Here is a 13,268-nt window from a genome sequence, read left to right as displayed (position 1 = left end):
CATTTATTTGTGTGTGGCTCATTTTTAAAATTACGTCGCGGCTTGTGATTGGTTGCGTGCCGCCCATGTGACCGTGACGCGACCAATCACAGCAAGCCGTGACGTAATTTCAGGTCCTGAATGCAGAAATAGGCATCAGGACCTGAAATTACGTCACAGCTTGCTGTGATTGGTCGCGTCGCGGTCACATGGGCGGCACGCAACCAATCACAAGCCGTGACGTAATTTTAAAAATGCGCGCGTCTCCTGCCTCCCGTGACGTCACGGCTTGTGATTGGTCGCGTCGCCCATGTGACCGCGACGCGACCAATCACAAAGCCGGAACGTAATTTTAAAATACTGAATGCCTAGAAGGACCTGAAAATTACGTCACGGCTTGCTGTGATTGGTCGCGTCGCGGCCACATGGGCGGCACGCGACCAATCAGAAGCCGTGACATCACGGAAGGAAGGAAAAGCGCGCATTTTAAGCAAAGAACGCTGCCGGTTCCCTCGGCTGCGTCGGAGAGGTGAGTATAGCAATATTTTTTATTTTAATTCTTTATTTTACACATTAATATGGTTCCAAAGGCCTGAAGGAGAGTTTCCTCTCCTTCAGACCCTGGGAACCATCAGGAATACCGTCCGATACATGAGTCCCATTGACTTGTATTGGTATCGGGTATCGGTATCGGATTAGATCCGATACTTTGCCGGTATCGGCCGATACTTTCCGATACCGATACTTTCAAGTATCGGACGGTATCGCTCAACACTACTTTTAATTGTCTAGTCGCTATTTAACAGCAAGATTTTTATTCTTGAGGAGCTGAAGCTTCACATAAAGTTTTAGCTAGGCTTTCCTTCAATATTCTGCCCTGCTCCTGTAGCTACATTTTTTATCAGTAGCAGAATAGTATCAAGTACCCAGGGAGTATGTCCCGAAAGATTCTTTCTACCTGGGCTTATAAATTTTGTAAAACAACTATTTAAGTTTTCACTGCATTTAAGAAACAAGTTAATTGCAGTTAGAGAAAAAAATATAAAAACACCATTGTCATTCCATCTAACAAATACCATTGCTTCAAACTTCAATTTGCAGAGCACATGATTATGAGATAAGAAGGCTCTGAAAACACCCTGAAAGGATATTCATGAAAGGAGATGCTTAAAATCAACAGCCAATTTTGCTCTATACTTTATGAAATCTTAACATCATATTGTATGATATATACCACCAGAAGATTCCTCATGGGTGGAGCAATAACACATGCAAAGTTTATTGTTGCAAAGTCAAATCCAATAACTTTTTGCTATACATTAAACTTTCTGGGCACAGTATATTTTGTCACTCACCTGTTCCAGAACTATCTCTATTTGTGGACTATAATGGAATACTTGAATAAGGAACATTTATTTTTAATTGCTGGAAAATTATGGTCTTTTTTTCCAAAATTGTTTATCTGTCATTTTAAAATTTGTAGCAAAAACTCATCAAGCAAGTGTGCAATTAGTAGTCTGTTTATGAACATTGCTTCCCTAAAAATTATAATTCCAGTAGAGTTGATTTTTTTTTTTAGATTTGGCTTTAAGATCCATGCTGTTCTTATGGTTGCGAAATATGGTTTAACTTTAGGATAGGATGGAAGTAGACTTTAAATATATGGCTTAATATTTTCTTTTTGATTTTTAGATGAGGTTTTTTCAGTTTCATCATAAAGCATAAGATAAAAAGTAGCTTCACCAACAGAGTAAGAATTAGGCTGTGTATACACAGTGCGCTTTTGATGCGTCTTCACTGCGTTTTTTACCTCCCAGAAATTGGCCAAAAACACTATGGAATCCTTATGCAAGCTAATTCAATGACAATTCGGAAGTATTGTGCACATGACGGAAACAGTGATTTGAGATACTGATTTGGCTCTTATCCTGTCATATTACAAGACTCGTTAAAGGGTTAATTGTGACTTGTAGGATCGCTACTTCTAATAGCTGGCGCTATAGAGTTCAAGTCCTCGTTTTCTCTGAAGAGGCAATTTACATATTAAATTTCCCACAGGAGCATTGCACGGCAAATAAGCCTCCTTACCTTGACAAGCCAGAGCTGGTATGTCACTCTCCATAAGGCTACTTTCACACTAGCGTCGTACTCGGCCCGTCGCAGGGCGTTGGGCCGACGTACCGACGCTAGCAGTGAATGCGCCGCACAACAGGGGCAGTGGAAGCTGTTTTTCCACGCATCCGCTGCCCCATTGTGAGGTGCGGGGAGGTGCTGGGAGGTGGGGGCGGAGTTCCGGCTGCGCATGCACGGTCGGAAATGGCGGTCCGTCGGCAGCAAAAAACGTTACAAGTAACGTTTTTTGCAGCCGACGGTCCGCCACAACACGGCGCAACCGTCGCACGACGGTTGCGATGTGTGGCAATGCGTCGCAAATGCGTCGCTAATGTTAGTCAATGGTGAAAAAACGCATCCTGCAAGCATTTTTGCAGGATTCGTTTTTTCGCCAAAACGACGCATTGCGACGTATTGCAAAAAACGCTAGTGTGAAAGTACCCTAAGGAGAAACCTTACCCCTCAGGCTACTTTTACACCAGCGTCGGGCACTGCACGTCGCAATGCATCGTTGTGGAGGAAAATCGCATCCTGCAAAGTTGCCCGCAGGATGCGTTTTTTTTCCATAGACTTTTAATAGCGACGCATTGCGACGCAGTGCCACACGTCGCAACCGTCGTGCGACGGTTGCGTCATGTTTTGGCGGACCGCCGCCACAAAAAAAGTTACATGTAACTTTTTTTGTGCGTAGAGACCGCCATTGTAGCACCATGTCAGACTTTCGGGATGAATCAAAGTCACTCACAAACCATTTTCAGGAACATGGTTACCCACGAAGAATCATCTCAAGAGCATTCCAGTTCTCTTGCCAAAAGCCAAGAGAAGAAGTTCTACAAACACGACCTAGGACCAGTTCAAACCAACTGAGCCTCATTACCAAATTTAATAATCAGTGGGGCGATGTCCACCACATCATGGAGGATAACTGGGGGATTTTGTTGAGTGACACTAGACTCAAAGCACTGATTCCCAGTAAACTGAGAATAGTGGCAGGAAGAGCAAGAAACCTAAAAGATTGCCTGTCAAGGAGCCATTTCAGAAGAGCAACGTCTAAAGTGGGCTCAGGTAAGAAAATTATTGGTTCATTTCCATGTGGGGGCTGTTCTGTATGCCCATTGATGTTGGCGGATGTAGGAATTTCTATTCCATCCTTGCCCTTTCAGGTCAAATCTAGATCGTATTTTAACTGCTGGACACGCAACTTGGTTTATGCCCTGATATGCGGCTGTAACAAAATGTATGATGGCCAAACCACCCAAGAGTTGCGCAGTAGAGTGCAACAGCATGTTTCCAACATTTCTACAGCTATAGGTGATAAAGAGAAGGGAAAACAAATCTCCTCGGTGGCTACTCATTTTTTGGAATATCATAATGGTAGCCCTAGGACCCTCCGGGTTATGGGGTTGGAGGGGGTCACCCCCAATATTAGAGGGGGTAGATTGACGGATGAACTGTTGAGAAGAGAATCCCGTTGGATTTATGAACTTAAGAGTTTGGCACCGGGGGGGTCTAAATGAGGAATTATTGTATGTGGGTTTCTACAAAAAACTATAGTGATCTTTACCTACGATTTTTTGGTAGATCCCCACGACCATGGGTGTATACAATATGGAGCTATGTGTGGATATCTATATCCGTATATATATATATGTTTTTTGCTCTTTTTTTCCTTGTTTTCTCTTCATAGATCTCCCTTATTGGTGAGGAAGTGTTATTCCTATACCCCTTGAATTTATGGGAAATTGTGAGTGCGGGCTAGCTGGGAAACAGAATCAAGCCAAAGACAACATCAAACGCAAAAACTTAATAATGACATAGGACATACTATATGTGCTCTCTTCCCCTTTTTTTTTTTTTTTTTTTATTATGCCCATGCTGTTATTTCTATCTAGCCCTGAATATTGGGCGGAGTTGTATGTGCACCCTTTTCCCTAGTAAAGCATAAATATTGATAACTTTTGTCCTTATTTAGGAATGGGGTATGTTAGGGACTTATTTATACTTTTCCTAGTTGGAGATATTTTATTGGATATACTACACTGCAATAAGTGGGTTTATTTGATTTATTTGATTCATTTAGAACTTAATAAGATTTAGAAGCACACTTGTATGTCCTGTATGAATCTGCCATTTCAAGATACCATCTCTTAAACGTATTACACACTGAAAGCAATTTGCTTTGGTGTGGGCGTTAGATGTTTGGGGATATTCTCCCCAGGTCGGTGACCATCTGATAATTTTAAATAGACTATGTTCTTGGCTTTGTATTTTCCCCTGAGGGTATGCACTATTCATCATCATATACTTCTTTGGTAGCTAACTTTTGAGTAGGCACCTTGCCATTCATAGGTGTAACTGTCTGAAAACCCCCCGTTTTTTTTGCCTCTGGGATCTGTTTGCTCGTTTGCCAAATTAAAAGTTTTAACTACCTTTGTGAGTAACATTATAATAGCATAACATCAGGGGCCGGCCTTTTTGACCGGCACACGAGTTGCGCGGCGCATTATAATAGACTTGTTTCTATTTTTTTGGTCTAGAAATAGCTTTGCCTTATACATTTTAATATCACTAGCAAATGGTACGTACTGCGCATGCGCCACATATTATGCATCCAGACTAGACCAATAAAAGCCGCTACGCCTGCGCAGCAGACTCTGAAATACGCTGGATCGTAGTATCTACGTCATCACTTATCACAGTGTACGCTGCTTGCGCATGCGCTCTGCAATAGTGCTTGAGTTCCGGTAACTGGGGACCGCCGCATCTGCGCAGTACACTCTGTAATACGCCGGTCTGATGTATCCATGCCGCCATTGCTCTCCACACCTGGTAGGTGTATTACTAATATATTTGTTTATTTAAACCATGGAACACACCTACAGAGTATGATTGACCTTGAGGAAGACGCTCCAAGCGTCGATACGCGTGGGTCTGTACATGCACACAGCCAGCCAACTAACCGGTGTCACTATGCCTGTTTAGGCCAGGACTTTAGGATTTTACCTCCCTATTAGGTTGGGTAAGACTATGGGGTGCAAACCCCGTATTAACACATAAGGCCTGTTGACAGCTCTTATACCATCATTTAGGTTGGGGTTCCCCCTTTTGTCCATATCGTGGTCTTTTCTCTGGGTATTGGCACTAACAACAGCATGTGTATAATATATTATTTACAACTGGTTATTGCAATCTGACGTGTTTGGTAACACAACGTTTTGAAATTTGGCTGTAAAGTTTTTCTTTTTGGTATTTATCCTGTTATTAATGTTGACCCGTAACCTGTACCTATGTGGTCAGGCCTTTTAAATGCTTTTAATGTTTGTTATGTGGTGTTCCTAATAAAGACTTTATATTTTTGTATATGATGATTTATGAGGTGATCCTAATTTGTAAGCATACACTTTTTCTTTATGGTTGTACGAGACCGCCATTTTCGACCGCGTATGCGCGGCCGAAACTCTGCCCCCTCCTCTCCGGACCTTGCAATGGGGCAGCAGAAGCGTCGTAAGACTGTTTCCGCTGCCCACATCGGGCATTTTTTGCACAGTATGCATTGGTACATCGGGCCGACGCAGCGCGGCGGCCCCGTACCGATGCTAGTGTGAAAGCAGCCTTAGACCTCAGTCCAGAGCCTCTCACCTAGCCAAATCAGTTCCATGCTTCGCACTGACGAGGGCTGACAGCCCGAAACACCATGAGATACTGATTTGGCTCTTATTCTGAGCCATATTGCAAGACTCGTTAAAGGATTGATTGTGACTTGTAGGATCGCTTCTTCCAATAGAGTTCAAGTCCTCTTTTTCTCTGAGGCGGCAATTTGCATATGTGCACATGATCAGTAATTTTCCTTGAGTATTTGCAGTGTTTTGTTTGTTTGTTTTCTGCATCTTGTCAATTCTTTAGTACATTTCTGCAGTGTTTTTAACCCATTGACTTCAATTGAGTCAGTCAAATCTGCAGCAAAAATGCAGGTGAAAAAATGTTTGCGGATTTGCTGTGGATTTGCTGCATTATTGTTTACATTTTACTGGCTTCCTATGGTGTTTCCCACGCTTTCATCTGTGTGATAGCATGGGAAACTTCAGTGCAGCAGTGACGTCACCGCTATGCTCTTCTTTACGGCCAGCACTGACAGTCAGTGCGGGAAGCTGACGGAGGAGGACGTGACAGACATCGGAATGTGAGTATGTAGTGGTTTTTTTTTTTTAACTTTTACAATGGTAACCAGGGTAAATATCGGGTTACTAAGCGCGGCCCTGCGCTTAGTAACCCGATATTTACCCTGGTTACAAGTGAACACATCGCTGGATCGGCGTCACACACGCCGATCCAGCGATGACAGCGGGTGATCAGCGACCAAATAAAGGTCCTGATCATTCCCTATGACCAACGATCTCCCAGCAGGGGCCTGATCGTTGGTTGCTGTCACAAATAACGAGATCGTTAGTGGGATCGTTGCTACGTCACAAAAAAGCGTGATGTTGCAACAATATCGTTAACGAAATCGTTATGTGTGATGGTACCTTAAGGCTGTGAGGTGAATACCTAAAAAATACGATTTAGCATAAATATCAGTGCATAAAGGTGTCCATTATGCTGTATAGGAGGAAACAAACGCGAGACTCATCATAAGACCTATGGTAACAGCGCTAACCTCGATGGTGTAGATTAGATCAGTGTCCTAGTGCCCAGAAAAAAAAAATAATTAAGGCAAAACTTTTAACGGGGGGTCACTGAATGATGGTGTACCTGGATGTACAGGGGTGCTCTGTAAGCGGTCATGAGCGTCCAAATTATAGGGACCTGCTGCAGCAGGTATGTGCTGTAAGAAAGGGCAGGAAGAGAACAGTGCAATGAGGAGAAAAGCACAATGTGAGAAAAAGCACAAATAATAGGAAAATACAGGTAGCCTAAGGCAGTATTTAGAGAAAAGCAGAGTAGTGACATATACCTGTAGACCAGCTGGGCATCATAAGCCAAGGACAGCGCAAAAGGCAAAAGCAAAACTATTGCAAAAAGAACCGCGCTGGAAATAAAATTGTATAGCGGTTAGGTATAGTGACTAAAGGGGAGTCCAGCTGCAGCCTCATCTCCCTGTGTTACCTGTATCCCTCCCTGCTGCACGGCGCACTCGCACACTGGAACACTGTAATGCAGTGGTACTTCCAGGTTTAAATTCCAGTCTGTGATGACATCACACCGGTCATGTGACCATGAAAAAAAAAAAAGAGAGTGAATGAGTTCTGTGGCTGAGCCGTGACCCGCCAGTGTAAATGTATGTATGCTGTTGTGAATTCCATTCTCGGGCTCCCTCCTGTGGTCATGAGTGGTTTTGTGTGAGTTTGTTCTTGGGCTCCCTCTGGTGGCCTTTAGCGATATGGCTGGGCTCTGCTGCTTCATTTCCTTCTATGCTGGGCCTATTTAACTCACCTGGACCTTCATTTGTTGCCTGCTGTCGGTGTATTCAGTCCTGTTTCTGAGAGCTCCTGAATATTCCTTGTGACCAGTCTCCTGCTGGAGAAGTTAAGTTTGTTTGTTCATTTTGCTCATTATTTCCTTGAAAACGTTTCTCTGTATATGATGAGTTCAGTCCAGCTTGCTTATATGTGATTTTTCGCTTGCTGGTTAGTTCTGGGGTGCAGAGTGCGCCCCTCACATCGTGAGTCGGTGTGGGGGTTCTTGTATTCTCTGCGTGGTTTATTTTTGATAGTTTTGTACTGACCGCACATACTCCTATCTATTTTCAGTCTATCTAGTGTTAGCGGGCCTCATTTGCTGAACCTGTTTCATTTCTACGTTTGTCTTTTCCCCTTAACTCACCGTTATTATTTGTGGGGGGCTGACTATAACTTTGGGGTTATTTCTCTGAGGCAAGTGAGGTCTTTTCTTTCTCTCTGGGGGTAGTCAGTTTCTCAGGCTGTGAACGAGGCGTCTAGGATTTTAGGAACGCTCCACAGCTGCCTTTAGTGTTTGTGGATAGGATCAGGATTGCGGTCAGTATAGCTTCCACATCCCCAGAACTTGTCCTATATTCTGGTCATATGTGTCAGGTCAGATTTGAGATCCTACCACCGGATCATAACAGTACAGCAGGCCAAAAAGTGTTAATGCAGCAGAAGAGGGAGAAGAGAAATCCTGAAGTCATTTTTTTTTTCCTCTGCACTGTTTTTAGTTTCTCTCCTCCCTTTAATCTCTGGTTGGTTCTGAACTCAGCTGCAGATATGGACATGCAGAGTCTGTCTTCTAGTGTGGATCATCTCACTGCAAGGGTACAGGGCATTCAGGATTATGTAGTCCGCAGTCCTATGTCTGAGCCTAAAATACCAATTCCTGAGCTGTTTTCCGGAGATAGATCTAGGTTTTTGAAGTTTAAGAATAATTGTAAGTTATTCCTTTCTCTGAGACCTCGCTCCTCTGGTGATTCTGTTCAGCAAGTTAAAATTGTTATTTCTTTGTTACGCGGTGACCCTCAAGATTGGGCATTCTCTCTGGCGCCAGGAGATCCTGCATTGCTAAATGTGGATGCGTTTTTTCTGGCACTTGGAGTGCTTTATGAGGAACCTAATCTGGTAGACCAAGCAGAGAAGGTTTTGCTGGCTCTCTCTCAGGGTCAAGATGAAGCAGAGGTTTACTGTCAGAAGTTTAGGAAGTGGTCTGTGCTCACTCAATGGAATGAGTGCGCCCTGGCGGCGATTTTCAGAAAGGGTCTTTCGGAAGCCCTTAAAGATATTATGGTGGGTTTCCCCACGCCTGTGGGTCTGAATGAGTCTATGTCTTTGGCCATTCAGATAGATCGGCGTCTGCGGGAGCGTAAACCTGTGCACCATCTGGCGGTATTTTCTGAGCAGAAACCTGAGCCTATGCAATGCGACAGGATTCTGACCAGAGTTGAACGGCAAAACCACAGACGTCAGAATGGGTTGTGCTTTTACTGTGGTGATTCTACTCATGTTATCTCAGAGTGTTCTAAGCGCACAAAAAGATTCACCAAGTCTGTCACCATTGGTACTGTACAACCTAAATTCATTTTGTCTGTTACTTTGATTTGCTCTCGGTCATCCTACTCAGTTATGGCTTTTGTGGATTCAGGTGCCGCCCTGAATTTGATGGATTTGTCATTTGCCAGGCGCTGTGGTTTTATCTTGGAGCCTTTACAGTTCCCTATCCCACTAAAGGGAATTGATGCTACGCCATTGGCCAAGAATAAGCCTCAGTACTGGACCCAAGTGACCATGTGCATGGCTCCTGCACATCAGGAGGTGATTCGCTTTCTTGTGCTACATAATTTGCATGATGTTGTCGTGTTGGGTCTGCCATGGCTGCAGGCTCATAATCCAGTCCTGGATTGGAAAGCTATGTCTGTGTCAAGTTGGGGTTGCCAGGGAATTCATGGCGATGCTCCTTTGGTGTCAATTGCTTCTTCTACTCCTTCTGAAGTCCCTGAATTTTTGTCGGACTACCAGGATGTATTTGATGAGCCCAAATCTAGTGCTCTACCTCCTCATAGGGATTGTGATTGTGCTATAAATCTGATTCCTGGTAGTAAGTTCCCTAAGGGACGACTTTTTAATTTATCTGTACCAGAACATGCCGCTATGCGGAGTTATATAAAGGAGTCCTTGGAGAAGGGGCATATTCGCCCATCCTAGTCCCCTTTAGGTGCGGGGTTCTTTTTTGTGACCAAGAAGGATGGTTCTCTGAGACCCTGTATAGATTATCGCCTTCTAAATAACATCACGGTCAAATTTCAGTACCCCTTGCCACTGTTGTCCGATCTGTTTGCCCGGATTAGGGGGGCCAGTTGGTTCACCAAGATAGATCTTCGAGGAGCGTATAATCTTGTGCGCATAAAGCAGGGCGATGAATGGAAAACAGCATTTAATACGCCCGAAGGCCATTTTGAGTACTTGGTGATGCCTTTTGGGCTTTCTAATGCCCCCTCTGTGTTTCAGTCCTTCATGCACGACATCTTCCGAAAGTATCTGGATAGATTTATGATTGTCTACCTGGATGATATTTTGGTCTTTTCTGATGATTGGGAGTCTCATGTGAAGCAGGTCAGGATGGTATTTCCGGTCCTGCGTGCCAATGCCTTGTTTGTGAAGAGCTCTAAATGTCTCTTCGGAGTCCAGAAAATTTCCTTTTTGGGCTTTATTTTTTCTCCTTCTACTATTGAGATGGATCCAGTTAAGGTCCAGGCTATTCATGACTGGACTCAACCTACATCTGTGAAGAGTCTTCAGATGTTCTTGGGTTTTGCTAATTTTTACCGTTGCTTCATCAATAAGTTTTCTGGCGTGGTTAAGCCTTTGACGGATTTGACCAAGAAGGGTTCTGATTAGTGTTGAGCGATACCGTCCGATACTTGAAAGTATCGGTATCGGAAAGTATCGGCCGATACCGGCAAAGTATCGGATCTAATCCGATACCGATACCCGATACCAATACAAGTCAATGGGACTCAAGTATCGGACGGTATTCCTGATGATTCCCAGGGTCTGAAGGAGAGGAAACTCTCCTTCAGGCCCTGGGATCCATATTAATGTGTAAAATAAAGAATTAAAATAAAAAATATTGCTATACTCACCTCTCCGACGCAGCCTGGACCTCACCGAGGGAACCGGCAGTGTTCTTTGCTTAAAATGCGCGCTTTTACTTCCTTCCGTGACGTCACGGCTTGTGATTGGTCGCGTGCCGCCCATGTGGCTAATTCTAGGCATTCAGGAATTTAAAATTACGTTCCGGCTTGTGATTGGTTGCGTCGCGGTCACATGGGCGACGCGACCAATCACAAGCCGTGACGTCATGGGAGGCAGGAGACGCGCGCATTTTTAAAATTACGTCACTGCTTGTGATTGGTTGCGTGCTGCCCATGTGACCGCGACGCGACCAATCACAGCAAGCCGTGACGTAATTTCAGGTCCTGATGCCTATTTCTGCATTGAGGACCTGAAATTACATCACGGCTTGCTGTGATTGGTCGCGTCGCGGTCACATGGGCGGCACGCAAACAATCACAAGCCGTGACGTAATTTTAAAAATGCGCGCGTCTCCTGCCTCCCGTGACGTCACGGCTTGTGATTGGTCGCGTCGCCCATGTGACCGCGACGCAACCAATCACAAGCCGGAACGTAATTTTAAATTCCTGAATGCCTAGATTTAGGCATTGAGGACCTGAAAATTACGTCACGGCTTGCTGTGATTGGTCGCGTCGCGGCCACATGGGCGGCACGCGACCAATCACAAGCCGTGACGTCACGGAAGGAAGTAAAAGCGCGCATTTTAAGCAAAGAACGCTGCCGGTTCCCTCGGTGAGGTCCAGGCTGCGTCGGAGAGGTGAGTATAGCAATATTTTTTATTTTAATTCTTAATTTTACACATTAATGTTGTTTCGATACCGATACCCGATACCACAAAAGTATCGGATCTCGGTATCGGAATTCCGATACCCGCAAGTATTGGCCGATACCAGATACTTGCGGTATCGGAATGCTCAACACTAGTTCTGATGTGACGAATTGGTCTCCTGCGGCCGTAGAGGCCTTTCAGGAGCTGAAAAGTAAATTTTCTTCTGATCCTGTCTTGCGCCAGCCCGATGTCTCTCTTCCCTTTCAGGTCGAGGTTGATGCTTCTGAGATTGGAGCAGGGGCTGTCTTGTCGCAGAGAAGCTCTGATGGCTCTGTGATGAGACCATGTGGTTTCTTTTCAAGAAAGTTTTCGCCTGCCGAGCGGAATTATGATGTCGGTAATCGTGAGTTGTTGGCAATGAAGTGAGCATTTGAGGAGTGGCGTCATTGGCTTGAGGGAGCCAAGCATCGTGTGTTGGTCTTGACTGATCACAAGAATTTGACTTATCTCGAGTCTGCCAAACGGTTGAATCCGAGACAGGCTCGATGGTCGCTGTTTTTCTCTCGTTTCGATTTCGTGGTTTCTTATCTTCCGGGTTCGAAAAACATGAAGGCTGATGCCCTTTCTAGGAGTTTTGTACCTGACTCCCCGGAGGTTTCTGAACCTACTGGTGTCCTCAAAGAGGGGGTGATTTTGTCTGCCATCTCTCCTGATCTGCGACGGGTGTTGCAGGAGTTTCAGGCCAATAGACCTGACCGTTGTCCTCCGGAGAGACTGTTTGTCCCGGACAGATGGACCAGTAGAGTTATTTCCGAGGTTCATTCTTCAGTGTTGGCGGGTCATCCTGGGATTTTTGGTACCAGGGATTTGGTGGCAAGGACCTTTTAGTGGCCTTCCTTGTCGCGGGATGTGCGTTCCTTTGTGCAGTCCTGTGGGATTTGTGCTCGGGCTAACCCTTGCTGTTCTCGTGCCAGTGGATTGCTTTTGCCTTTGCCTGTCCCGAAGAGGCCTTGGACGCATATTTCCATGGATTTTATTTCGGATCTTCCTGTCTCTCAGAGGATGTCTGTCATCTGGGTGGTTTGTGATCGTTTTTCTAAAATGGTCCATTTGGTACCCTTGCCTAAGCTGCCTTCCTCTTCCGATTTGGTGCCACTATTTTTTCAGAATGTGGTTCGTTTACATGGTATTCCGGAGAACATTGTGTCTGACAAGGGATCCCAGTTTGTGTCCAGATTTTGGCGGTCCTTTTGTGCTAAGATGGGCATTGAATTGTCTTTTTCATCGGCCTTCCATCTTCAGACGAATGGCCAAACCGAACGAACTAATCAGACCTTGGAAACTTATTTGAGATGTTTTGTTTCTGCTGATCAGGATGATTGGGTGACTTTTCTGCCATTGGCTGAGTTCGCCCTCAATAATCGGGCTAGTTCTGCTACTTTGGTTTCACCGTTCTTTTGCAATTCTGGGTTTCATCCTCGTTTTTCCTCGGGTCAGGTTGAGCCCTCTGACTGTCCTGGGGTGGATTCTGTGGTGGATAGGTTGCAGCAGATTTGGAACCATGTGGTGGACAATTTGACGTTGTCCCAAGAGAAGGCTCAGCGCTTTTCTAACCGCCGTCGCTGTGTGGGTCCCCGACTTCGTGTGGGGGATTTGGTATGGTTGTCTTCTCATTATGTCCCAATGAAGGTTTCCTCTCCCAAGTTCAAGCCTCGTTTCATTGGTCCTTATAAGATTTTGGAAATCCTCAACCCTCTGTCATTTCGGTTGGACCTCCCAACATCGTTTGCCATTCATAATGTGTTCCATAGGTCATTGTTGCGGAGATA

The sequence above is a fragment of the Ranitomeya variabilis genome, chromosome 1, assembly GCF_051348905.1.
Source record: "Ranitomeya variabilis isolate aRanVar5 chromosome 1, aRanVar5.hap1, whole genome shotgun sequence".
NCBI lineage: Eukaryota > Metazoa > Chordata > Amphibia > Anura > Dendrobatidae > Ranitomeya > Ranitomeya variabilis.
This window is presented reverse-complemented; position numbering follows the sequence as displayed.